The 27,849-nt window shown below is 41.0% G+C and overlaps 1 pseudogene; it reads right to left on the reverse strand.

Moving 5' to 3' along the window:
- Positions 1-5,698: 5,698 nt before the first annotated feature.
- LOC139710919 (uncharacterized) lies at positions 5,699-27,157 on the reverse strand (annotated as a pseudogene).
- Positions 27,158-27,849: the final 692 nt, after the last annotated feature.

Below are 27,849 nucleotides of genomic sequence, written 5' to 3' on the forward strand. Positions count from 1 at the left end.
ATAACAATTTAAAGTGGATTCTGAAAGGCTGGTAAAACTGAATATGAAAACCAGTTGCATACCATATTATTTTTGAACTTTTAAGATCAACTTTAATTCTTTGTGAAACACCCCCAGAAAAAGTACAGCGTAGTACTAATTCCCATGGCAACGTTGACTCGTCAAATCTTGTTCCCATGAGCGGAGTGTCACAAGCTATTATGTACTCTTTGCAACCTTGGCCCTGAGATTTGCAGGACTTGTTACAATCCATCAAACACTGACTTTGACATCTGACTATCAGTATCTTCCGTGCTGCAACCATGCATGCATTGTATGAGACACACACCTAATGCTACACCTCAAAAATACTCCACGTTGTAGGCAACTCTGATAGTACACATTATAATATACAGTACTTCCCATCCAAGATAAAGACAGTGCATTAGTGAAAAAAAAAATCTGATTACAAACAAAACATTTGTACGTCTACATGATTCACAAGCTTACACTTTTAAGACAACCTCAAATCCAGGGACTTATTGCAAGAATTTCATTGCTCAGTTGATCTTTCATAGTTCTTTCTTCCATTTAGTGTTTCTGCCGTCATGTTGGAGCCTTGGAGCAACAAATAATGTATAAAAAGAAAACATTGCCTATTGCTGCTAGGGTGACAAGACCTTGTACCTCAAATTTTGGTGAAAATGAGTTTTTCAAGGAGTAATTATCAGGTAATTTAAGTGATGCCCTGTCAAAATCCTGGCTGGCTTAACCCCATAACGAATCTGAAAGGGCAGCTGATCCTATTTGTTATAGTGCTTTGGCTGCCATATTTTTTCGTTCTCCTGAATATTTGACATTTTTTTAGATAACAGGTTTTGCCACCCAAGTAGCAATGTGTGTGTGTGTGAGGATGGGTGCCAAACCACTGACCTGTTGAAGAACTAACAAATATGTCTGCCAAAGAACACATCAAAACACCAGTAAAGAAGTTTGGCAGAGTTAACACAAAAAAACATATATACCGGCCATGTACACAGTAACGAACAAACACACACACACACACACACACACACACACACACACACACACACACACACATGTACACATGTGCATTTTTAACAAAAAACAAACTAATGACTAGCTTTCCCTCATGGCTTATCATGGTCAAATGATGAACAAAGCGCTGAAATAGAAATGAGGCATTAAAAAATAAAATGACAATATTCAAATTCCATCTCTGACAATTTCACCACACACATTCTCTGCCTACCCCAGAACGAGAAGATTGTTGATTATCCTAACACAGTTATAGGCAATGACAGGTTGTTGGTGCCAGGATCACAGAGTTATTACAAGCATCCTTCTTATCCTAAATCTACACAAGCTGAACAAAATCATCTAAGGTCACATGATTATGCCTCCAAACCAGATTTACACGTCTAGGAACTGAAAAGCCAGGGCATACTTCAGCACATGAGACTAGAAAAGTGAGCGTTTAGAATTCAAAACTGGCATGCAATACATTGTAACTCCAGCCATGAAGATGAAAGTAGTAATGATGATAAAAATTATGTATATTATATATATTTTTTTTCATAATGATGAAGGGGGAAAACATAATAGTAAAATCTACATGTACGTTGTACCTAACTTATTTATATAGACTATGTGAGGCAACAGTCATTAGACATAGACGGCTGACTGGACTTGGCAGTTCTCTACTCCAAATGGTAGACTTTTGCATCATACCATCTGCAATCTCTTTCTTTTTTTTTTCACACTTTCCAAGTCAGAGAAGAATTATCAGAAATCAACAGAAATCACATCCACCAACACTTCATGACTTTCTAATATTTTTGTCCAATTTTGATGAAACATTTAAATATGCACTGTGTTCCATTTGTTTGACTCTGCCATTTTGAAGACAAAATGGAGTTTCGAACAGATGTATCACAGTGTAACTCTCCTGCATTGTAACATGTAGAAGTACTTAATACTTGAACATAGGATGCCATGTTCAATACCAGATGACAAAAACTCCCAAATCAAGTCTTTGGTGAACTATTAGAGACATAAATGATAACATTGGTACTCATCCATCGATTGTCGCCCTGCTATGTACATGTACAATGAAAGACTAGAATATCATAACTACTGAACAGCTCTACTATCAAACATGAGCACTCAATCCACTCCGTTCTGTACATACATTGTACATGCATGGCTCCTTCAATTCTTTAAAAAAAAAGAAGAGCAAATCAATTTGGGGGGCTAATAACATACTACTGCAATGGTCCTTATATGACAAAACCTTGTTCCTTTTTTTTTTTACTTCAAGAGGAATAGGCAGGAGCAATACAATGTGGACACTTAGCAATGTAAGCTCCAGTTTACAAAATCTTTGTTTCCTCTTTTTTTTTCTTTTCTACATGCAATGAAGTCTTTCTATTGGGTTTCGGGGCAAGAATGAGATAAGTCCACACAGGGATAAGCTATTGGGTGATTAACGGCTGATGTTTTGGGGAATCTTCTCTTCCAAATGTTTCTGCATGAAGGCAGCCTTGTACCTTGCATAATGTATCTATTTGCATAATGTTTCCTGGGAGGCACCTATTCTACATCAGCAAGACTGCAATAATCCCAGAGTCCTTGAACAAGTAACAAAGATCTTTCATTCATGTGCACATATATATGACCAGTCATATTCTGGTCTTGGATGCATGATGCTTTGGTGTTCAATTAGCAAGAGGTTATTCTTTCTTCTGTTTTTCTTTTGTCATTTAGAATTGAGTGGTGGTAGAGATCAACAGCTGGGCTCTACGGCCTGAATTCACAAAGGTGGTACAATTGGAACCATGGTTTAAACCATGGACAATGTGTAAGGAGCGCCAAGTGTTACATGGCGTTTTTCGTTACGAAATCAGTCATTTCGTCGACGAAATGACTGATTTCGTAACGGAATAGGCCATCAGTCAATCAGAACTGAGTATTCAGAGGCTAACGTTTGATTGTCTGACCTCAGCTTGATCACAACTTTCATGCAACAGGGTCACGGGCCCTGTCTTAGAAGAGTTACAACTGATTAAATACTTGATCTCTATCATAATCTATGGCAGAATGTGTGGTAGGGGAATTTACAATTGACTATATCTCTTGATAAATTGGGGCCGTGGCCTCATAATGCCTACACAGTTGTATTACGCTACCTTGACATACATGTGCACCTGCCTCTGAAGGACTGGCCACACTCAATTTCACTAGCACACAGTGTAGTGCCACGCTCACTTTTGCTAGCAACAGTAATACTGTATACGACAAATATTTCGCGAGGTTTTTATTTTCGCAAATTTCGTGAGTCAGATGCTGTTTGCAAAATTAAAGACACACAAAAATAATGAGTGTGATCCCGATATAACGTGACGCACACGCATACATTTCTCTGTTCAGGGGGGCATTTCATGAAGGAACTTGTTGGATAAAATATCTGACAAGTCAATTATATCCAACAAGTTTTGAGAAATTCTTTAGTCTGATTGGCTGATATCCCTGAACTTGTCGGATATAATTGACTTGTCGGACATTTTATGCGACAAGTTCCTTCATGAAATGCCCCCCTGTACGTTACTCCATGATCGCGAATTTAACCACTCGCAAAACTGTTGGGAAGTCCCAATTTGCGAAAATTTTGACTCGCTAAATATATGGCATACACAGTACAGTACAATCCATGTCGGTGGCCTGCTGAACTTTGCAGACTGCACCTCAAGCATGATTGACTGTTCACCTGTTGGAATTTTAGTAATCAGTGTGAACTATACTAGTTTATTTTGTTTGTCCATTGTTAAGAATCACGAATTATCAAAAAAAAAAAAAATTTTGGTGGAGTTGATTTTTCTCACCTAAATTAAGCTTTCGTATCAGCCAAACATTGGAAGAGAGACACTTTTCCCACGTCTATACATGTATCCAAGACTTGCATCCCTGGAACTAAGCATTGTACACAAACCAGCACAAATGGAAGAGTATTCTATCTATCATATCAGCCCTCTCGAATACACAATGATACAGGAAGCATGTGGATTTTACAACCTCTCTTGTTTATGTTCCGATGTTGCTTTAAATATTAGAAGGCAACACTAATTTTTCAGGCATTTTTTGAAACCATATAGCATGTAGGACCTACACTGACACAAGATATGATTTTTAAAAAAAAATCACTTCTGGTAGAAAATGAAGGATAAGGTTTTTCTTTTTTACTAAATACATTGTATTACTAACCAACAGACCATCAAGATTGAAGAAAACTTATTGCCTACACAGGAATATCACAGGCATACATTGTACTTCATTTCAAATTTCCAATATCTTTTTCTGTGAACACATCTCCATCACTTCACAGAAGTCACTCTTCTACCTTTTTTTTTTTTGCGTTGTTGCTAACATCACTCTTTTTTTATAAAAACTTCAATAAATTACACCAATAAATTACAAGAACTAAAAATCATGCATGGTAAATTGTACATGATGTAGTATACAAATTTCACGAAAAATACATGAAAAATTCATCGTATCAAATGGATACAGTTTCAAATTGAAAGCTACTGCGTACTTGACACTTCCCTCAAACATTTCAGATTCTGATAAAATGCTTGTCTGTCCAAGACAAAGGATGCTGAAGGAAACTGCTTTTCTGAGAATTCATTGATTTTTCATAAATCCTTCCAGTCCACCAAAATATGCAGGAGGATAGGTGATAAAACCAAAAGTTCAGGAAAATCATTCCGGTAGGACCATATTTCCTCATGTAGGATCATATACACAAAGATTATGAAAGAAAGCAAGGTGTTTATCTCTTCTGGTATCTACAGATCTGTGTTGATTTTGCACAGTTTTATGATAAAAAAATTCATGGGACTTTCTATGCCTGACTACACACAAACAAAGTAAGCTTTTAAAATGAATACTTGCAACCAAACTATTCACAGACATCAATCTATGAAAGGTCTTGATGACTAAACAGAGCATAAACCAAAAATTTAAAAGTGTATATAATTTCAACCAGAGAGGAAAAAGTGTGATCATGCTATGCACACTTGCAGAGTAGGAAAACACACACACACAAAAAAAAAATGGAACACTGATAAATGATGAATGAATGTTCATTTCTCATATTAGTAAATTCAAGAGCAAAAAACAAAACAATGAATTAATAAATAAGGGTAGTTATCAATATCTGCATAGGTAGGTATTTCATGGGCCAAATATGTGTTTCATTTAATAGCACTATTACAATTAATTCATTGAAAAAATATATATTGCCAATTCAATTGTATTATTGCATTCAATTTATGAATGAATATGAGAGTATAGAAAGTGAAGAGTTGCGAGTTAAACGCTCTACATGAAGAATTTGCATGCATAAATAACGAACATATCTCACTGTCAACATGATTCTATCAAGTAAGGAAGCTTACTTCACGACAGCTTTAATTCTGCCATGAAAAGTACAATTCTGCTGGAGACATTGAGTAGAAAAATGCTCGGTCATTCTTGCAAGTCTCATAAAATGTGTAAAACATGGCCTATCTTGGCTGGTGCGTTTGTGTCAAAGGTACTTCGCTCTGTTACTGCAACTTCAATATGTTGATTTACAGTAAATTGATGAAAGGTTACATGCACTTGTACAAAGTCTGAAACATGGAAAAATGACTGCTCTTATAGGACTACAACAACTGACCCTAAAAAGGACAAATTAGAATGATTTCTTTCACATATCGCCTGAGAAGACTTTCATTGGTGAGTTGTCACGAAACTTCACAAAACTCGTTTCCTAGGGTACAGCACCTGTACTAGGGGCAAGACTGGTGATCCCTTCTCTTGACAGTGTGGCAGCCTCATCGCCTGAAGCCTGGTACATGACTGGGGTTGAGAGAGTGGTAACCCTGGGGATGAGGTGACTGGCTAGGGAAGTAGGAATTGCCACTACCGACCTGCAAGAATCAGGGAAATGGGAAAAAAACGTTAGAAGCGAGAAATAAATCAGATTCATTAAATTCAAGATTAATTCTTAAGTTAAGGTTCAGATTCTGCTCTATTTTCAACCCTCTGTACAAAACTGTAACTTTGCACAGGGGTCATTTGGTGTGTATAGGAGTGTGTGGTTACCCATTTGCCACCGAAAACAAAGATGGGTGGAAATTGAAAATACCTGTAGGAAAGGGCACTGCACATGCGCCGTGACATACAGACTAAAATGAAGATGTTGTCTTTGGAACAAGTGGAGCTCACCTGGTAAGGCATGCTGGTGGCTGCAGGTTGCTGTGAGAGGGAAGGGTTGTACTGCTGGGGATACATAGATGGGGTGTATCTTGGGTCCATGCCCGGTGCTATGGCTGATCCATAGGCAGACTGCTCGAGGTATGGGTTCCTACCAAGCATACCCATGTCAGACTGCCCCATTCTGCCCATGGGGTCTGGGATGGGGCCCTGTCGGCCCTGCAGAAGGGTGCGCAGGTGGGAGGGGTTGCTCAGGCCCGGGTACGAGGAGGGCAAGGTCTGGCTGGCTGAATTGGGTGGTGGAGCTGGCTGGCGTACAGTGACGGTTGTGGCTGGTTGAAGGCTGAGGAGCGGTGCGAGGACAGCGGGTGGATGCTGCTCCCTGGTGTCAGGCGACCTGTGGAGTTGAAGATGTCCCCCTTGGGGTTGACAGTGGTAGGGAAGGGCGACGTGTGACAGCCCTCATGGGATCATAGGGAATGTCTTTCCTACCAGGTAGCACCTGCCCACTGTAACCTTGGTAAGTGGGATTTTCCATACCAGAGGAGTTGGGACCACCAAAGTGACTTGGCAATCCTGGAGTAGGGACATGCTGCGTAGACAAACCGCTATAACCTGCATAGCCTGAAGGAATGGCACTAGGCATAGGACTGTGCGAGGGAATACGGAAAGAACTTCCTGGTCGTGAGTTACTATCCGTCAAAGGCTTTGGCTGGATGTTGGACGCAGTGGCATCTGAACTTGGTCTGAGAGGATCCCCAACACTCCTTGTTGGCGAGGCATACTCCGGAGGAGCTCTGTGGCTGTAGTACTGCTACCATGGTGAGCATTGGGACTCCCTTGAGACGCCAACCGCTGCAAGGATCCTGAAATGGGAGCTTCTTGCTGACCAGCTGAGGAGGGTACAGTGCTGGGTTGGTTACTGCTCTGTGTAACATGAGGAATCTGTGGAGGACTCTGAACTTTCTCGCCAATATTTGGTTGGCCATGGCTGCCTCCTGAAGGCGAGTCCACAGCTAGAGGGTGCCAGAGCTTTGCGGGTTGCTGCTGTTCAACATCTCTTGGAGGGACACCCCAAGGGGAGCTGGCTCCTATTGAATGGGTTGGCACTCAGTACCATGTAACGGGGGATAGTGATGAGAATGGCTTTGGGAATGATTGCCAGGCAGAACCTGACTGTGAGGATGCATTTGATGCTGATTTGACGAATAGCCACTTGATGAATGCATTGGAATGTTTTCATGAGTTCTTTGATCTACGTTACCAGTCACCTGTGGTTGCAGCGAGCTTCCCTGAGTTAGTGGTCCTTGCACTTCCTGTGCCACTTGTGGCACCCCCGCCTTTAAGGGTGGAACAGCCTGTGTTGCACTGTTGGGCTTATTGCTTTGTTCATTTGGTGGACTGTACCACTGGGACTGGAGGGGAGGGGGCCGACGTGCATTGAGATCTATCATCCTTGGTACGATCCCTGGTTAGTATTTGATTGTACAGCAGTATTCCTTTCAGCCACTGGCTGCACAGCTAAAGGTTCTGGACCCTGCGCGACACCGTGGTGAACACCAGTTTGGGTCAAGTGTTTGTCGGCAAATACACTTTTATCCAAACCTCTGTCCGAATGTTGTCCAGAGACATCTTGCACTGGTGCTGAACTAGCATTTGTTGCCTTAGGATGAGGAGAGAATTGTGCTTTTCTCTCCTCATTGCCCGCTGTACCATGAGTTTCTGCTCCTGTCCCCAGCAGTCTCTCTATCTTGCAATGACTTGGTCTGATTGTTTAAGTGTCCAACAGTACTTTGTCTTAGAGGTGTGCCCACCATGGGAGGTACATGTGCTCTCGGCTTGTCTATGTTCTCCATGTACCTGGCACTGGAGGTTGGCATGTAGCCCTGTCCTCCCCTGGGTTCACCAATGAAGGTCTTTTCCACCGGCCCTGTGGATACTGTGCCTGTTCAGCTGAGCTACAGAGAGACCCAGCTATTGCATCACTTGCTGACTCCCTGCAACTGCTCAGGTACACTGCTATTCTTTTTACTGATGCTCCCCTCGTCATCTTCATCACTGGCACGCAGTTTCTCTCTCGATGAAGAAACTCCCTTGCCTTTCGCGAGAATGTCTTTCACACCAAGCATGTCACGTCGGTATCCTCATCGCTATCATTTCCCCCCTCATCATCACCATCATTTTCATCCTTGATGTCTGGTTTCCACTTTGAGGAACCCTTAGTACCTCTCTTGCACCTTTTGATATCGACATAATCTTCAGAGTGATACGATGCTGGACTTGCACAGGGGCTTGGACTTGATGACGGATGTTCCTTGTTTGCTGAGGTGTCGTCTTCATCCTCCTTGACCTTCTTACGCATCCTGCCATCATGAGAACTCTGCGAATCCGTTTCTTCTTCATCCTGTGAGTCCGTGAAGACAGGCTTTGACACGGGCGGGCCGCGGCAGTTTGCGTTCTTCTTACGAAAATTAGGGAACTGCTTCTTCAGTGCTCGGCGAAAGCATGCTTCGACCTTTCTTGCCATCATTGTGTATTCTGTCCAGACCAAGATATAAAAGGCAGGCACATCTGAGTCAAATGGCAAAACATGGATCAGCATTTGCAAGTGTGAACAACTCACCTGAAGCCATCTACATAGTACACCAAGTGCAATTTCAAAAGCATCACCAAAGGGTGAACTTCCTTTGCCATTGGATCAAAAAGTTTTCATTTTTCAGTACTGGTTCTTAAGTCTGGTCTTTTCTGGAATCTACTTATTCAGTGCTATCAATATTAAGTAATACACTACAATACCATGCTAAACTTCATCCATAGCCTGTAATTTCTCCTACAACATTAACAATACACAATTACAGCAGATGCACATGCTTAAAAGAACAATCAACACAACTGATTTATTGCAGATTTTATCGATCATAATCTTTTTCTCTTCTAGTAGAAGAGGTATTCACTGCTATGATATATCTATTTCTGAAAACATGGGAACAACCATAATTCATTCAGACTGTACAGATACTATGCTACAAACTATAACATACAATATTCAAGTCACACCGAGCATATACAAGATAAAACTTCAGAGGCAAAGGTCTCAAAACAACATTGATAACATTGTCATTGAGACTGCAGTGTTGTTGTAACAGTATTGGGGACATACATGTATTTTCAGGACATAAAAAGCTACGAAATTACTTTTTTTTAACATTGGCAGAATGAACTTGCTCTGGCCTCTGTACTCAAACAAGAAGAGCAGGCACCCTGAGAAGAGGAATAAGGGAGATACTAAAGTGTTACATGCATGTCAAAGGGCAAAATTAGTTTGCGAATCACTAAGGCTTTATAGTCTCGTAAAACAATATTAAAGTTGATGGCATTAGGGAGTTTCCTGCAGAATCATTGAGACTTGAGAGCTCTTTCATAATGTCAAAGGTCATACCCCAAAATTCTCTTTTTCTTTTTTTTCTCCCCCTTTTTTTTTTTCATTTTGCTCACGGTTGCCTTACATCAGTTCTTACTTCCATTATGATTTGAGGTTCTGCCTGTAACAAGTAGTTCAGGTGAATAAAGTATCAAGTCTTGGCCTCACTCTCATATCATGCAGCATGCAGGAGGCTTTAGATTGTGATGCTTCAAAAGCTTTCTAGCACAAAGGATTAAACCATTTCTTTCGCAATTCTTCAAGAACCTTCAACTGCAAGTGCCATCAAGCCGTGCAACATATTGATCGAGATTTATATGAGTAACAGTTTACACTAGGGTCATAAAATATATTTTTTATTCACTGTAAGGGCTTCTGAATGGGGTTAGCAAGTGGCAAAATCCAGTGAGCTAAGCCTTGACTGCTATGCACAGTGACACTACCAGAACCTGGTATGCCAGGTTCCCAAAAGGAATGGGTTAAAACAAGGTACAATGCACAGCAATCACACAGGTTTGTGTAGATGTCAACTTACCGCTTTTACGTCCGTTGTACTGAACACAGTTCTGGAAAATTAAGTCCATGTCACTCACAAACTGAAAGATATGATAAAACATAGTGGAAAATCTGGAGTCACCACTGAAACTGTAAATCACCACATGAAGAAATGATTAGATATGCTACAGCACCATACACCCACTGCATTTTACAATATCTCAAGACAGATACTTTATAGTAAATACAATGAAAAGTGCATGATACTTCTGTAAAGCAAAGGCCCACTTTACCCAAGCTGATATGGTCACTTTACAGACTAACTGAATTTATTGCAGGGAAAAGAGTGGAATTTGGAAATGAAGTATTCAAAAACAAGGATCAATCGCTTTTGAAGGCACTCAGTTTGGTAACACACAATAATAAGAGGTTACTGCTGAAAAATGTCAAATGAAATGGGCTATAGATGAAGAATGGGCAATACTCACAATTACCCATTTGAGTCACTGACTGTAAAATTGTTAATGATTTCTTTGCACATATTATTCACTACTCAATCAATGCACTTTACAGACTATTAATACCCTGATCACTGGACACATTATTTTCAACTAGCATGGACAGTGCTCACTCTCCACTCCCCGGGAAGCATTTTAGCCAGTCGCCATTTTACTGACGTGCACATGCTGATCAACCAACATAAACATTTTCATCCTACTGGCTGCTCATTTTTTGTCTATATGTACTCCTGGATGGAGAGCAACAATGTGAACAAGGTGTCTTGCTAAATTGCAAACTTGTCGTGCTTCATGGGGCTTGAACCCATGCTCTTCAAAGGATTCAGGGACGAGTACTCCTATCCATTCAGCAGTGACACTTCTACTGAGTAGAGAACTCACCTCATTAACAGAGTGGTACATCTTCTCCTCCACCTTAAGGTCCATGGTGGCAATGTCCATGGGAGCCTTGATGATGCTGTAGTAGTTTGGGGCGTAGGATTCCTGCACTGGCTCGATAAAAGGCCACGCCTCGTGGTGGCTCTTGGTCGTCTCCAACACTGCAGAAATAGGAACAAAATAAGCAAACAAATAAACAATCAAATGTGATGTAAATGTCTCATGAACAATGGCCCAAACTCTACGATGCAGGTGAGTTTTCCATTATTGGTTAAAGGGACATTCCAGACGATTTTCTTAATTTCACATCGTGTAGTACATAAATCGACAACTCCATGTATAGATTTGTGGAATTTATTGTGTTTCTTGAGCAGAGAAACAATACTTTGAGAAACCTTAAACAAATTACACTGAACAAGGATGATGACATAGGAGGTTCACATATTTCAGAAATGCAGCAGTAGATACCGCTTGCTTGCGAGTTCACCTGGGTATAATCTATGCATGCCTTCTTCTTTTGTTCTGCTTCCTTGAGCCCCAACTCATTCATTCTTATGGTGACTCTGCCATGTCATCATCCTTGTTCATTGCAATTTGTTCTAAATTTAGAAAATATTCTTATTCTTCATCCCAATTATCACAAATTCTGAAACTCTGTCCTCAGTATAACTAATTTACAGTTGTCCAAATGTAAAAATCTGAAAATCATCTGGAGGTCTCCTTTAACCCATTGAGGACGGTTTGATTTTGCTACAAAACGCATTTCCCATAGACACCTGCCCGAGTATACTCGGGACTCGTCCTCAAAGGGTTAAGAGCATTTCTCATTATGAAAACCAGGTCTACCTGGTTAAGGGGCAGCAGGTGCCCTATGTTGTTGTTTATACATGATTCATACCTCCCATCCTTTCTGACTGAAAAATAGAGATTATTTGGCTCAAAAGTAGGAAAGAAAGAGCAGTTCCCATCGCAGCGTGTAGTAAATTATCTCCCCCCCAAAAAAAAAAAAACAACAAACAAACAAACAAACAAACAAAACAAAACAAAACAAAAATAGGAAACTCCTACTGAATAAGAGCTGGGAATGATCAAAAATGAGATTCTTCCTTCCAAGTTCAGAAAAAGTTGGCCAGTCTGCATAATTTATTTTGTTTTTATCTTCCCTCCCCCTACCCGCCTCCAGCTCATGACAGTTCCAACGACTGCACTACATCACTGGGGGGTGGGGGGGGGGGGGGGGGTGTTCATAAAGAATTTACGTCGAACTTAAAAGTTGAAATGGACTCAAAATTATGGTAGATAGTTGGTTTCTCGTTTTGGTTTCGCTAATGTTTCCAGAATCCACTTCAAACTGTTATCATGCTCTGTACTATTTCATAAGTGTTTTCTTGGTATCTCGCAAAAAGTTAAAAGCCCAATTCTCCTCTTCATCAATACTGTACCATCCCTTTAACTTATTATCGACTTAAATTCTTTGTGAAACATCCCACCAGGATGACTCCTCTCACCCTTAGCAAAGCTGCTTCTCAGCTTCTCCTTCTCCTGCTCAGCTTGCACCTGACTTCGGCTGCTCCTCGTTGTACGCCCAATGCCCAGGTCGTAGGGCACTGAACTGCTGGAGTTGGGGTCGTCCGAAAGCTCGGGAGAGGCATTCTTGGCACGCAGCCGGGCCCGCATGGAGCGCTCTGCTATTTCATCAGAGAGAGAGAAAAATCATTTCTTTTGAGCTTTTGTTTTTCAAACACGAGCTAGCAGTACTGTAAAAGAAGAAAAAGAAAATGGTCAGTCGCCTCAAAAATGGCCATTAGTTTATCATAACACTCAATTTCAGCCATCTCTTGCCTATGAATTGCTGGTGAACTTAATTCTACCAGTAATACAGTATTACCTCACCCAGAAATTCTGAATTTGTTAACTCGTTGTTACTCTTCAAAGCTTTCTTTTTTTGTAAATTAAGATATCAATAAGCCTAGGAAACCTATAACTTTAATAATACCAGACCACAGAAGCAATCTACAATTGTAGATTTGGCTAATTTCCGCAAAGTCAACAAATGAAACTATGTTATCAAATTTTTTAAAAAAAATGTGAGGACTTCAATTTTTCTGGGTTGGTTATTAATCACAAAGCAGAATGAGTTGGTGACAGTCCACAGAAACTTTCTTTGGCAATAAATAAATGACTGCAGCTGCTAAAATATTCACAGTATAACATTTAACATGTCTATAGGAGTACAGTTTAACAGAACTCATAAACTGTCAACCTTAATCACTGAATAGGGTATAAAAGGACAACTTGGCTTATGCAAGAGAAAAGAAGTATGCGTATCTTAAAGAGAGCATCCTTCTTGGAAAGTGATGCATTGACAAATTTAAATATAAATAACGTAAAAATATAACAAAGCAAACAAACAAAAACCTTCCTGATCACAGGAGGATAACGGAGAGAACTACAGTTGAATACTAACCAAATTGAGAAGTAATTCCGTATACAGAAACAAAAGGGTGTCAGATTGAATACATAATACAAATACAGCATGAGACAACCATGCATATTCCAAGGGTACAGTTCATCAAAGCTAAGTTTGTTTGTTTTTTTTCTCTCTTACATTTTGTTGTTTTGTTTTGTTTTTTTGTTTTACATCACAAGAGTAGAAAAAGTGACTGACCTCTCTTCTGCTGATCATATTTCTCTGCAGCTGCCTTTTCCTTGCTCTTAACTTTCTCCTCGTCCTCTTCTTCCTCCTCGTCCTCCTCCTCCTCTTCGCCATCTTTTTCTTCATCCTCTCCATTCTCAGCCACCTCCTCCTCATCGTCGTCATCCTCGTCATCTTCCTCTATATCCTCCTCATCTTCGTTTTCAGCGTATTCGCCCTGCCTACGGTTTCTCCTCCGGAGGGAGATCTTCCGTGAAGCCTCAGCAGCTTCCGCTTTGGCCGCCTCCTCACACTGGGCTAGTACTTTCAACCTTGCCTGGCGGAAGAATATGCATATTTCATTACAACTGTACACGACTCTTTTGCAAACTTCTGAAACATGGTCCTCGGCTTACACTGGACTGAAGTCCATTCATAGTGTCGATTTTTTTTTCTTTTTTTTTGATGACTTTATGGGTCTCACTCAAAGGGCAAGAAATTTGGGAACAAATTCGGTAAAAACTTCACACAGTTGTTGCAGTCTGGGGCAAAAAGAGATGGCTTTTGTGAATTGGGAATTACAAGGTCTTACATTGTTTCACACTAGCAGATACCTACAATTGATCGTAGGTACCAAGAGTTATGACAGCATTATGGTCAATGTGTATTCAACTCGTATTCCAATCGTTGCCTACACCCCTAAGATTTGCATTTTAGTCTTCTGATACTACAGATGTATTGAGCCCAACTCTTCGCAAATGTTTCAGCTTAAAAGTTATACCTTCCACCTCAAAGAGATGAAAATATACAGCATGAAATAAAAGAAAAATGTAAAAACATCCTTGCAGAAAAACCTCAGTTCTACCTTGTGTTGGGTTTTGAGACAAAGGAATAGTTCAGACACTCAGATACCTCAATCATGCTCTCCAAATATCAAGAGTAATGGACACTGCAAATCGCTCGATACAGGGGACTTCCGCACTTTGGTAGGAAATGACAATTCCATGAGTTTTCAGCCTCTCAACTTACCTCTTCCTCCTGTTTAACCTTGAGGTCAGCAATTCTTCCAGACGTTCTCCTTGGCACCATCTCCTGCAGTTTGCGCCGCAAGGCTCGCTCCTGAATTTGACATTATGATCGCGAAGACAACACATTATCGCTAGCACTATAATACTACTATTACACTTTTCATCATTACTCCATTATCATTACAGTCATTAATATGAGTATCATAATTCAAGAATCATTACTATAATTACTGTCATTGTTATGATAATAGTTCTTATCATTTCCATCAGTATCTGCAGCAGCAATAGCATCTGTATCATCTATATCACTAACATAATTATCACCATCATCAGCATTAAGAAAATCTCCTGCAGGTTTATTATACCAAACATGTCAACTTTGCCTATTAAAATTGAATCTACTTGGGCTGAAGAAATAACTTCGACTTAGAGAAAATTTGACTTGTCAGGGATTGAAATCAATACAATATAGACGTGAAAAGAATTTCGACTTAGGAGATTATTCAAACTATGCGAGGTAGACTTCAGCAAGGTTGACTGTACATAAATTGTTTTTATCATGAAATCAGCACACAAGTGGTCAACTCACCTTTGCAGCAAAAATGTTGTGGATGTCATCAAGGAAGTCCTCTGTCAGCACCAGGTAGAGCTCCCTCTCACGCCTGTTCCTGGATTTCTTGAAGGATTCCGCCAGGCGGTGCCAGTCCTCCTCGGTGTGGCAGACAAGGTGCCAGCGACATGACTCCGGCTCTTCTTCATCACTCGAGCTGGAGCTGTCGTCGGACTCGACGGACAGCATCTTCTCCAGGAGCAGCAGTGCCTGCAGCTCTCGCAAGGCTTCCTTCTCCTCCCCGTCGCTCTCCTGCGAGGACATCTTGGACGACTTCCTGGGGGCTGCCTTGGGCGTGGCTCCCTTCTTTGCAGGAGCTTTGCGTCCCTTGGCGGCTGTCTTTGACGAGGGCTCCTCTTGGGAGCTCTGGACAGAGGCATCAGCACCCTCTTTGGAAGCCTTTGCGGGGCTCCTGCTGGAGTTCCTGCAGGCCTTGCTGTCCTTCTTGGCTGCAGTTTTGGCCTTGGAGGTCTGCCTGGCCTTGCCTGACCCCTTGGCAGTCTTGGATACACCAGCATCCTCATCCTGGGATGCCTCTGGCTCTTCTTGGCTCTCCCGTGAGGAGGCTTTGGCTGATTTCTTGGAGGGTTTTGGCTTTACAGCCTTCGCACTTGTCTTTGCCTTCTTAGAGCCTGCCTTCGTTTTGTTGATCTCCCCTTCCTCTTCTGTCTGGGAGTTTGTTCCCCTTGCATTCTTACCCTTTGCTTTCTTGCTTTCTTTTCTCTTACCTTTGGGACCCTTTCCCTCCATGTCCCTGTCACTTTGACTTTCCACTGATGCCTGTTTCTTGAGCTTTTGGGGAGTACTCCTTCTTGTGACTGGACCCAAAGCAGTTGCCTTCTCTTCCCTTGTGGTCTCTTTCCCTTTCTCTTGCAGAGGGTCAACCTTCCCTCTGGGCAGTGTTTCGTCAGCGGTATCACTCTCAGTTTCAGTAATGATCTCTTTACTTTTGATCTCTCTTCTCTTTATTCTTCTCTTCCTTGGCTTCCCTTCCTGCTCGTCACCGCTTTCCGACTTCTTTACGGTGTCCTTCTTCCTGGTGGATTTTGCATTGGATGCCACACCCTCCTTATCTTCATCTTGTGACATATTTTCCTTTTTAACTTTCTTCTTCTGCCCCTTCTTATTCTTGCTGGAATCCATCTCGCTTCCACTCTGGTGCTCAACTGAAGATTCCTTCTTCAGTTTCCGCTTGCCATTCTTCCCATCCTTAGCTTTATCTTTGGCCACTTCCCCTTCGCTCTCCGTGTTGGTAACAGTGGCTTTCTTGCCCTTACCCTTCTTGACTCTTTGGCCTTTTGTCTTCTCCGACTCTGTCTCTTCCTGGCTGTGCTCCGCTTTCAGATTGGCTTCCTTTCCTTGCTTTCCCTTGTCTGATTTTCCTTTCCCTCTTGCTCTTTTACCTTTTCCCATCTCCATCTCACTATCAGCACTAGTAGCTGTCTCCTCCTTCACCTTCTTCGTCGCATCACCCTTCCCAATTTTTCCTTTTGTCTTTTTTCCCTTCTTAGTTTCCCCATCATTCTGACTATCAGCACTGCTCAACAACGGCTCTTTTTTCAATCGAACTTTCGCCTTCAAAATCACTCCTTTCTTTGTCTTGACATCTTCTTCGTCACACTCCGTCTCTGTCCCCATGTCTTCTCTCTTGGCCACCTTTCGCTTCTTCTTTTCCGTCTTTTTCACCTTGTTACTTGAATTGCTGCTGTCTTCCTCGCTCTCGGAGTCTGCATCACTTCCCGATTCCTCCTTCTTGATCTCCTCCTTCTTCACTTTCTTGGCATTTTTCTTTGCCGGCATCTTCTTGGTGCGTTTCCCATTTTCGTTGACCTCCTCAATCTCCGGCTCCTTTTCTGCCACGACCTCTTCCAATTTTCTTTTCCCCTTCAGTCTACCTGCTGGGGGCTTCTCCTCTTTAGTCGTCTTCTCTTTCTCGCTTTCCAATTGCTTCTTCTTCCGCAGGTGTGTCAAAGGAATGTTGTCATCACTGCAGGTATCACTGTAATCAAATTGGAAGAGAAATGCTCATTATCCAGATCAAGTTGGTGAAATTAGTTTGCTATGCACGATGGAATATCTAATTTGAAAATATTGTGGTCGCATTTGATAAACAAATCTTTAAAAACCAAAACAAGAACTTCAAATTCAAAAAGTCACAGACAAAGCAGCATTTTAGTCATGGCTTTTACAAACACTACTGAGATGAGTTTCTTTCTTTTTCTGTTTCAGAAAGAAGAATGATGAACACTTTTGTCTCTCTGTTGAAGGTTTGGGAACTAGAGTCAATCATGACTTTGACAAATTGTATACTTATATTTCCATCCATACAGACCTGTGTAATTTTGAATAGAATGCAATACTCTGCCTTCACATTAGGGTGATTATTTGAAAACTTATTTGTGGTGCATCATCACATCACCCATATAAAGCTGCAGAACATAAAAGGAAGAAAAATGTTTGGCAATATAACCTTTACAGATTTCTCATTTCTAATTCTTTTTCAAGATATCTTCCACGGAAGGAAATAGGGTAAATTATATCTCAATTTAAAGTTTGGTATCCGATGAATTCAGATCTGCCGAAAACCAACAAATCATTTTCCCAACATTACGTACATCGCTTTTGTGAAGATGCAAAACATTTGCATTAGAAGTGGGCACACATTATCTTTTCTTTTCATAGTTACTTCACACAAAGGTAAAAAACAAGGCTATTTCTTTCCTTCTGTAATGTGTGTGTGTGTGTGTGTGTGTGTATGTGGGCAGGTATGGATGATGGTTTGTGTCATGTGTTACTATAGTCCAGGAAGACACCCAAATTTCCTTTTGTGGTTATTTACTTATATTTTGGCCGCATCTTAATAACCCTGGAAACATCTACCATTTCGAATTGGCTGGAGGAATTACTATAGGGTTACACATTATTTCTCTTCCTGCAGTCCCCACCCCACCCCACCCCCCCCCCCCCAAAAAAAAAACAAGAGACCCGCGGGTCTAGCGCTCACCTGAGTATCGCAAGTTCACCTTTCACGCAGTCACTAATCTAAATTATTCACAGCTCTACCAAAATTTGACGAGGCATTCTCAAGTGGAAGATGAAAATGTACAATAAGGGCCCAATTTTTTCAAGATTCCTTAATTTGGGGGAATTGGAGCCCCCTGGGGCCCTCTGGGTGGGGCATGGTGCCCAGTTTGATAAATTGAGATCCTGACCACCTAGGGATGCTACCTGCCAAGTTTGACAAAAATCCATCATGAGGTTTTCAGGAAGAAGATGAAAATGTACAATTCAGGCCCCCATTTGGACCCTTCCAACCACCCCCCCCCCCTACCCCCAAGAGGGGCACCCCTGGATCTCCTATGAACAAACTTGAAACTACAGTCATTAATGTACTCACTCATAGTATTATCTCAGCTCTATAACTTCTGATTCTAGAGAAGATTTTTAAAGATTCCTTCATTTGGGGGGTTTGGGCCCCCTGGGGGCCCCCTGGGCGGGGCATGGTGCCCATTTTAACAAATTGAGATCCTAACCCCCTAGGGATGCTACCTGCCAAGTTTGGTGAAAATGGGTCATGGGGTTCTCAAGAAGAAGATAAAAATGTACAATTTAGGCCCCATTAGGACCCCTCCTCACCCCCCCCCCCCCCCCCCCCCTGGGTCCCAAGGGGGGCACCCTTGATTCTGCCATGAACAAACTTGAAACTACAGTCATCAATGTGCTAACTCATAGTATTAACCTAGCTCCATCACTTCTGGTTCTAGAGAAGAAGATTTTTGCGGATTCCTTAATTTTGGGGGGTTTGGGCCCCATGGGGGCCCCCTGGGTGGGTCATGGTGCCCATTTTAACAAATGGAGTTCCCAACCCCCTAGGGATGCTACCTGCCAAGTTTGGTGAAAATGGGTCATGGAGTTCTCAAGAAGAAGATGAAAATGTACAATTTAGACCCCATTAGAACCCTTCCCCACCCCCCTCCTCTGGGTCCCAAGGGGGGCACCCCTGATTCTGCCATGAACAAACTTGAAACTACAGTCATCAATGTACTAACTCATAGTATTAACTTAGCTCTATCACTTCTGGTTCTAGAGAAGAAGATTTTTACAGATTCCTTAATTTTGGGGGGTTTGGGCCCCCCTGGGGGCCCCCTGGGTGGGGCATGGTGCCCATTTTAACAAATTGAGTTCCTAACCCCCTAGGGATGCTACCTGCCAAGTTTGATGAAAATCGGTCTTGGGGTTTTCAAGAAGAAGATGAAAATGTAAAAAGTTTACGCACGACGCACGACGGACGACGGACGACGGACGACGGACGACGGACGACGCACGACGCACGACGCACGACGGACGCCGGACGAAGGGCGATCGCAATAGCTCACTTGAGCCTTTGGCTCAGGTGAGCTAAAAATGTAAACACAATTATCTGACATGAAATCTTACTTGAGTAGCTGTCTTGCAAGACAAGGCATATGAGTTTACCAAATCATATCTGTCAGCGTGAAATTAAAACAAATCCTGGATGAGCAAAAATGGTGTGCCTTTGCTTTCTCTTACATTCAATGTTGGACTGATCATAACTGAATTGGGACAGGAACCCAACACATGTGTCACCACAACACAATGCTGAGTACACATTCTTACATTCTTACCCATCACTTTTAACAAGCAGCGGCTTCTTGGCTTTCTTTAGTCCCTTCTTGGAAAGCCGCTTCTCAAGAGCCTTCCTGGCTTTCACTGTCTCCCGCAGACGCTTTTTCTTGGCCACTTCCTTCTCTTTCTTCTTTTTTTTCTTCTCCTTTTCTCTACACATCAAAACACAGCAACAAACATTAAAAGTCAAATCATACATGCACAATACATACTGACTACTTCAAGAAATTAAGTTATCGATAAATTTATGGACAACAAAAATGAAATGAATTTTCATTTGAAACTGTCTCGACAGTCTATCCTATAGTAGAGCATACACTGCTACAATTCAAGTAAAAACCGAGAGACACATTGTAACTTGATATCATAAAAAAGATAAAAGCCCATGTCCTTTAGAGAGTCAGACTATATATGCCCTGGACTCTTCAATTCAATTCAATATTCAATAGTTTATTTATTTCCATCATCAAAAAAAGAAAAAGAGAACATGATTCAAAGCTGTACAAATGGTCAATTTCTCTTTCCTTTGTCTGATGAGGGCAGGTTGTTGTTGTTTCTTTAAATACAATATAAAGTACAGTATATGCACAAATGATGTCATAAAAAAAGAAACAATGCACTTTGTCATGGCAACAAAAATAGTAAATAATCATAACAATGGAAAACAGTGTTCCACTAAAAAAACAAGCTTGTAAGATGTGGAACACTGGAACAAAGCAACAACAGTACATGCTACTTTGGGACTCACTTTTTCTTTCTGGCTGCTTCCCGCTGTTCCATTGTGGGGGCAGGGTCTTCCTTGTACAGCCTGGTGCTGTAGAAGTACCAGTACTTGGCCCCTTTTTGGTCTGTACCCAGAGGCTCTACCCTCAGCTGATCTCCACTATACTCCTGATAATCACAAAAGAATCACAAAGAATTTTAGTCAAGATGAGCTGCAATGCTAAACGCATTAGGATAGTATTTAGCCTTCCTCAAAAGCATACTTTAGTGGCAGATCCAGGGGGAGTGCACCAGGTGTGCCCCCCCCCCTTTATCTTTTTTTTTTTAAACAAAAGAAGAAACAAGGCAAGTGCCGTAATGTGTCTCGTCCCACAATCGTACAACACCCTTTTTTTTTTTGTTCACAAATGGAGCTATGGATCAAAAGTTAGGAGTCATGATTAAATGCACAGTACATTGGGCCCTAAAAGTTCATTGACCCCTGCCTGTGACCTTTGTCCTTGTGGTGACCATCAACTCCCCAAGGTACATCTACCATCCAAGTTTGGTCACAAATAGACTTACAGATCAAAAGTTATGACCCATAATCAAAATGCGCCCAAAAAACTTAAAATTGGGCCCTAAAAATTCATTGACCCCTGTCTGTGACCTTTGACCTTGTGGTGACCATCAACTCCCCGAGGGACATCTACCACCTAAGTTTAGTCACAAATGGACTTATGGATCAAAAGTTATGACCCATAATCGAAACGTGCCAATAAAAGTTAACATTGGGCCCTAAAAGTTCATTGACCCTGGTCTGTGACCTTTGACCTTGTGGTGACCATTAAATCCCCAAGGTACATCTACCATCCAAGTTTGGTCACAAATAGACTTTCGGATCAAAAGTTATGGTCCATAATCGAAACGCGCCCCAAAAAATTAACATTGGGCCCTAAAAGTTCATTGACCCCTGCCTGTGACCTTTGCCCTTGTAGTGACCATCATCTCCCCAAGGGACATCTACCACCCAAGTTTAGTCACAAACGAACTTATGGATCAAAAGTTATGACCCATAATTGAAACGCGCCCTAAAAAGTTAACATTGGGCCCTAAAAGTTCATTGACCCCTGCCTGTGACCTTTGACCTTGAGGTGACCATCAACTCCCCAAGGTACATCTACCATCCAAGTTTGGTCACAAATACACTTATGGATCAAAAGTTATGGCCCATTATCAGAACACGCCCTAAAAACTTAACATTGGGCCCTAAAAGTTCATTGACCCCTGCCTGTGACCTGTCATCTCAGCAACAACAAAAATACTCAGTTGGTTCTCATATTCTATCATATTTCTGACTAATCTGCCTTTCATGATACTTAAAGTTTGTCAATAAATTACCAAGCCCAGCCCATAAACCACAACTGAATAATTTGTCAAACTCTTCAAGCATTGTGCAGACCTCCCTACTGTACATTTCTAAGTGGAAAAAACAGTGATGATTTGTTTAAAAAGTAGGAAAAATAGAACAATTCCTTTAGGAGTGTGGAGTAAAATTCTCAAGAAAAATAGGAAACTCCTACTGAAACAAGAGCTGGCAATGGTCAAAATTCAGATTATTTCCTCAAAATTCAGAATGGTTGGGAGGTCTGCATTGCATGTAATAATTTGCAGTAAAATTGTGACAGACACAAATAATGTCAGCTCACTCTTCAGATCAACTACTCGCTCTCTCTCTCTGTAAGGCATCTTGTCCAAATGATGTGAATAGGTATATTCTCTTACATTGCATTTTACAGACATCCTGTGAAACCCTAGATAAACTTTTAGAGACAGAAAACAATATCATTATGAAGTTCTTCATTTGCATCCATCAAAGAAATCTCCATTTCCATTGAGACCATTTTGACACGGCCCTGTTGCACCAAACTATGGTAACTAAACAATTCATGGTAAAGCTGCAAGCAATGGTAGCAACAATGTATGTACAGTCTCACAGGAAAACTCTTCCACAGCAAATCAAAGCTGAGAAATCACTGAAGGGCACCACTGATTGCACAGTACAATACACTGTACCATTCATTTTAAAGTTACCATAGTTTTTAAAACAGGGCCTTTGTCTCCTAATTATCAAAGAATATACAGTAAATGTCATCTCTTGGCCAAGTGAAGTCTATGGAGGCAGAAGAAACTTCTCAAAGAAAAACCTTGCCTTAAGAACAGACACGTCGACAGCATCAAGTCGGAAGTCACACAGGGAATGCAGAATCTCCACCTTGGTCAGGGTGGGTAGGCCCTTGAAGGTGGCGTCCTCTAGATTGAGGGGGTTGACGCGCCCCTCAACCATCTCCCAGTGCTGCTTCATGAATTCTCGCAGATACTGGTCGTACGTTGACAGTCTACATCATGAAAAAAAGAAAAACATACATTGTATCTGAGGAGACTTTCTCAAATGATGGCCACTTTAAACATTCAAGAAAGTAATAAACAACAGTATCCCCATTCTTTTGGAACAGTATGTTGTTGTAACTCACAACAGTTTACATTTGTAATCATAACACTTATTGTCTTTGTAGAAATAGCCTGTGTTATACAGGTATTCCGTGATTTTATCTTAACCCTAACTAGGCCGGGCTATTTAGGTACACTTTTAGATGATAGAGCGGGGGGGGGGGGGGGGGGGGGGGGGGGGGGGGGGGGGGGGGGGGGGGGGGGGCCTCCCAGGCCCCCCTCCAGATCTCGGCTGTCAACCGCGCGATCACGACGAAAATTGGCACACACATTGCCTATGATGTAATCTAAAGTACCATGAAGTTAATTTTTTCAAAAATTATCATTTACACTAAATTATGCTAATTTACGCATAATGATGCATGAAATCAGACAATTTGGTATAAATCACTAAATAAAGCTCAAAACAGGCACATTTTTTGTGTAAATATTCTTTTTAGTGTCCCTAGCAAATGTATTGTGTAAGAGAAAAAAATTGCGCAATCAGAAAAAATTTCCAAAGTATCATATTGTTTTTTGAATTTCTTATGTATTTCTGTTTTTTCGACTTTGTTTTTCATTGTTTTTTCGATGAAATTTGTCAGCGACATTGTTCCGAACAAAAAAATATGTTACTAATTGATTTTAATCAATAAAACCCAAAAATAATCATGCTTTTATGAAATTTGCCTGTAAACACAGTTTGCATTGAAATTGTACACAAATTCACATTTTAAGCAACTTTTGGTCTGACATGCACGTGCATATATGCAAAACTTCGGAACCGCGCGCCTGGGCATCGCAAAGTTGGTGTCAAAAGATGCGGGAGACTCAAAAGAAAAAAGTCATGAAACGTCGCGGCGATAGCGATACATCGTGCGAAACATCGGGGGGGGGGGGGGGGGGGCCCTGGCCTAGTTCTGCTTGTTTTCTGTTGCTATTAAAGTACACTGTCTTCTGTATGTATGTATTCTTCTCACATGATTCAAGCCGACTTGAGTGAACAAGAAACAATCATATAATATCTGTCTACCTAAAGTTAAACACCAAATCTGCCTTGGGGTATTCTGACTGTCAGGATCTCACTGTGTAATTCAGGTGAACTAGTGAATGCTGTGGAAATCTCACTGATTTATTAACTTGAAAAATACTGTACGCAGTATTTCCCAGTGTATTTATACAATGCAAACTTGACATTTTGAACACTATTAGAATGAACAACTTGAGAATACTCTGTCTCCTATAACACAAGTGTATTGTGTATTGTATCAAAGGACGGAAATCGCTATTTTTTTCTTTCAAAAATTGATATTACATCTTTCTCATTCTGCCTACATGGTTCCTGAAAGTGAACTTAATCCCTCAGGAAATTGTCTTACAAGTCTCAATATGCAATACAAGTACTTGCAATGTATACTGGCTAAATAGGCTGTATATTTCTCTCCATACAGTATGTATTTTGCAATTGATATCATTGTGATGCAGCAAATTGTGCTTGTACAGTGATGCCACCTACGTGATGTCCTTTTTGCTGAAGCATCCTCGAAGCAATGCCACCAAAAGATTTGGTAGGAATGGAGTCGATTCATGACCAGCATCCAAGAACAGGGCCTCTTCAAGTTCCTGAGGTGGACGAAACCAAGCATGTGACTAACTCTCCCTATTTATACAAGATCTTATTCAATGAATCACAAAACAATAACAAAACAACAACAAACACTAACAAATACAAAAACTTTAGTAATCAAATGAAAAAAAAATAAGAACTATAACAAAGAGCATTAATTGTATAATGTAATCAATTATATTTCCTATCTAAAGGACAAAAAGAGAACTTATCAATATCTAGGACAACTACAAGATGTACACTGGTAACTATGAGAGTGTCAGTACACGTACCACAGGAAATGGTCTGAAACAATGGAACAGAATGAAATTCTCTCAACTGCACAAATATGAGCAATTGTAAAACAATGTCAAAAATAATGTTCAATAATGATCAAATTTACTCGGTTACTGGATGTATTCTTGTTGCTCCACTTCAATACCCACTCTCCTCCTAATGTCAAAAATAATGTTCAATAATGATCAAATTTACTCGGTTACTTCTTGTTGCTCCACTTCAATACCCACTCTCCTCTTAATGAGTGGAATTCTAAATCAATTCATTTGTAAACACACAATGTACATGGTAGTTATGCATTGTGACGTGCTATTATGATGTTTGAAATAATTGAAGAACATGGGGTGGGGGGAGGGGACTGATAAAGAAAAACATGAAACATGTCAGTCACTAAAGTCAATCATAAAACATGACAAGTTATGTACAGGTGTATAACAACATGCAATTACATTTCAGTGTGCACTTTACTGAAATCTGTGTTTCAAATGGTCAATTTGCCTATAAGTGGATGTGTACAAATGTACACTGTACATTAAATATGTATCTCAGTCTATCTGGTTAAAAAGTTTAAAATATGCTATGATGGAGGTAAACAAACCCACATTCGTATGTCCACTGAATGCGTACCGGTATTAAAGTTCAGTGTGCAGTGTATTATAAGCTACACTAATATGGCTATATGAGGTACATTCTCAAATTTGTGTTTGAAATTTGACAAAATCGGTGGTTGAGACTTTATGTGATCTGTGAGTGCGAGTTCCTTTGCTTTGTTTGAATTCAGACTCACACACTTGTTTAATATTGTGTCGCATTTAGTGTAAAGTTGGATGCATCCAATTGGTTGTACTTTGTAGCTGTAGAGTAGGTCAAAAATTAGACAGAAAGAACCGTCTGTCCGGAGGAGTCTTTTATTTTTTGATGTTATCGCTCTCCTCTGTATAGTAGGGAGGGATCCGTGCAGCCAGACGCAGTCTCCACGGAACATATCCTTGACGACCACATACATGTACAGACCGATCTTTCAGTCAAGTCAAAAATTAGACTCTATAGTAGTATAAATTTACATAGAAGAGTAGCAAAAACCGCTGGCTCTAGGAGAGGTTTACCTACACAAATGCACAATGCATTCAACATCTCATCTGACATTGACATTGGACTGTCATGCACTGATTGTATTAAAATGCAGCAGTATTCTTCCACTACTGCACTAGTTCCAGTCCAGGAATATCAACCTTTTTTCTATTCAGAATTCAGTTTTTTTATTCCCTCACTCACAGCTAGCATGCACTATGTACCCCCAGGTAAGTGTACACATCATTTTACGCATCAAATGTCCAGTCAATGATGATATTAAACTCATTCATTTCATAGTGATCAGACACACACTCACACAGATTTGTGCGTGCGTATACCATACAATTTGTACAAAGAGTGTAGCAGACACTCTCTCGGTTTTCTTCGACAGACCTGCAATTTCTGCACCACCCTGTCCACGCTAAACATTGCAAACCTGATGAAAACACGATACTCTTGTTAACTGCCTGCAGCAGATTTTGAGTTACATTTACATGTAGGTCTTACCTCGATTTCATAGTCTGGCAAAGCGAATGTTGATCGGAAGAGCGAGCAGAAATGAGCGATGGCCGGAACTTTCCACCAGCTACGTATATCTTCAATGGACACATCGCCCGACCCAGTCGTCTGACAATCCGCATCAGTCATGTTCACTACGAGGGTTTCTCTCCCTATTTAGAGCGATCAAACCTCTATAGAGAGCTCAAATTACTTGAGACTTGATAGTATGGGAGATCTTGTCGACGGGTTTGCCGGTATATCAAACTCAGTAGTTACGAAAATGGTTGAATTTGACGAGCCCATTTTTGACCTCCACCAATAAGTATGTGCTCTTGCTTCGTCGCATTTTTATACTTATACACATACTAGTATACCCCGTGCATGCAAACGTACGTACGTACGTACGTACTATGGGATTCTGCGTATTGCATGCAGACTGCATGAAGCTACACTGTACCAGCTTCTAGACTCTTAGCACTCCTGTAATCGCTGCAGTACGGCCGTGTACCGTGCCGTGCGGTGCGGTGCGGCGGCGCGCCGCTACTCTTGTGTGTATTGCATGCATTGGGAGCGAAACACACGTACGTAAAGGGTATTCGGGCTTTGTACAGGTGCGTCGACCGCCGCCGACAGTCTAGTCGTACAATGTCCGTCTCGCACGTTGTCCTAATACGAGACTCCGGGAGGACAGTGAGTACACATAGGCCTACGGTACAGGTCGCCGTCGGGCAGAATGTGAAATAAATGATTCGCTGCCGCCTGTTCTGGATTTCTCTCTCTCTCTCTCTCTCATGTATTTATAAAAGGCCTACAGTACATGATATCATTTCTCATTCCAAACATTTTATGTTCATTTTCATTTTTAATGGAGTTGAGGTTGGCAATGCATGGGCTTATAAGTCGAATTGTCGTAAACTATATATAGCTAAAAGAGAATGTTTCTGTAAGCAAGTTGAAACAAGCAAAGCCTTCATGAAAAACAAAAATAATAATAATTATGAATGTGCATGAGCTGATGGCCCCAGCAGGATTGAGTATCGTTATAGAACAAATCGAACAAGCAGGACAATTGATACGATTTGATTTGATTTGATTTGACTTGACTTCATTTATTTACTGCACAGCATTTTCTTTAGATATACATCGATTTTCTGGAACGTTCATTAACATTGTACGAATAGGGCATCCG

This window comes from Diadema antillarum, unplaced genomic scaffold, assembly GCF_040938485.1.
Source record: "Diadema antillarum isolate AM-2024a unplaced genomic scaffold, OU_Dant_1.0 scf00000039, whole genome shotgun sequence".
Classification (NCBI taxonomy): Eukaryota; Metazoa; Echinodermata; class Echinoidea; order Diadematoida; family Diadematidae; genus Diadema; species Diadema antillarum.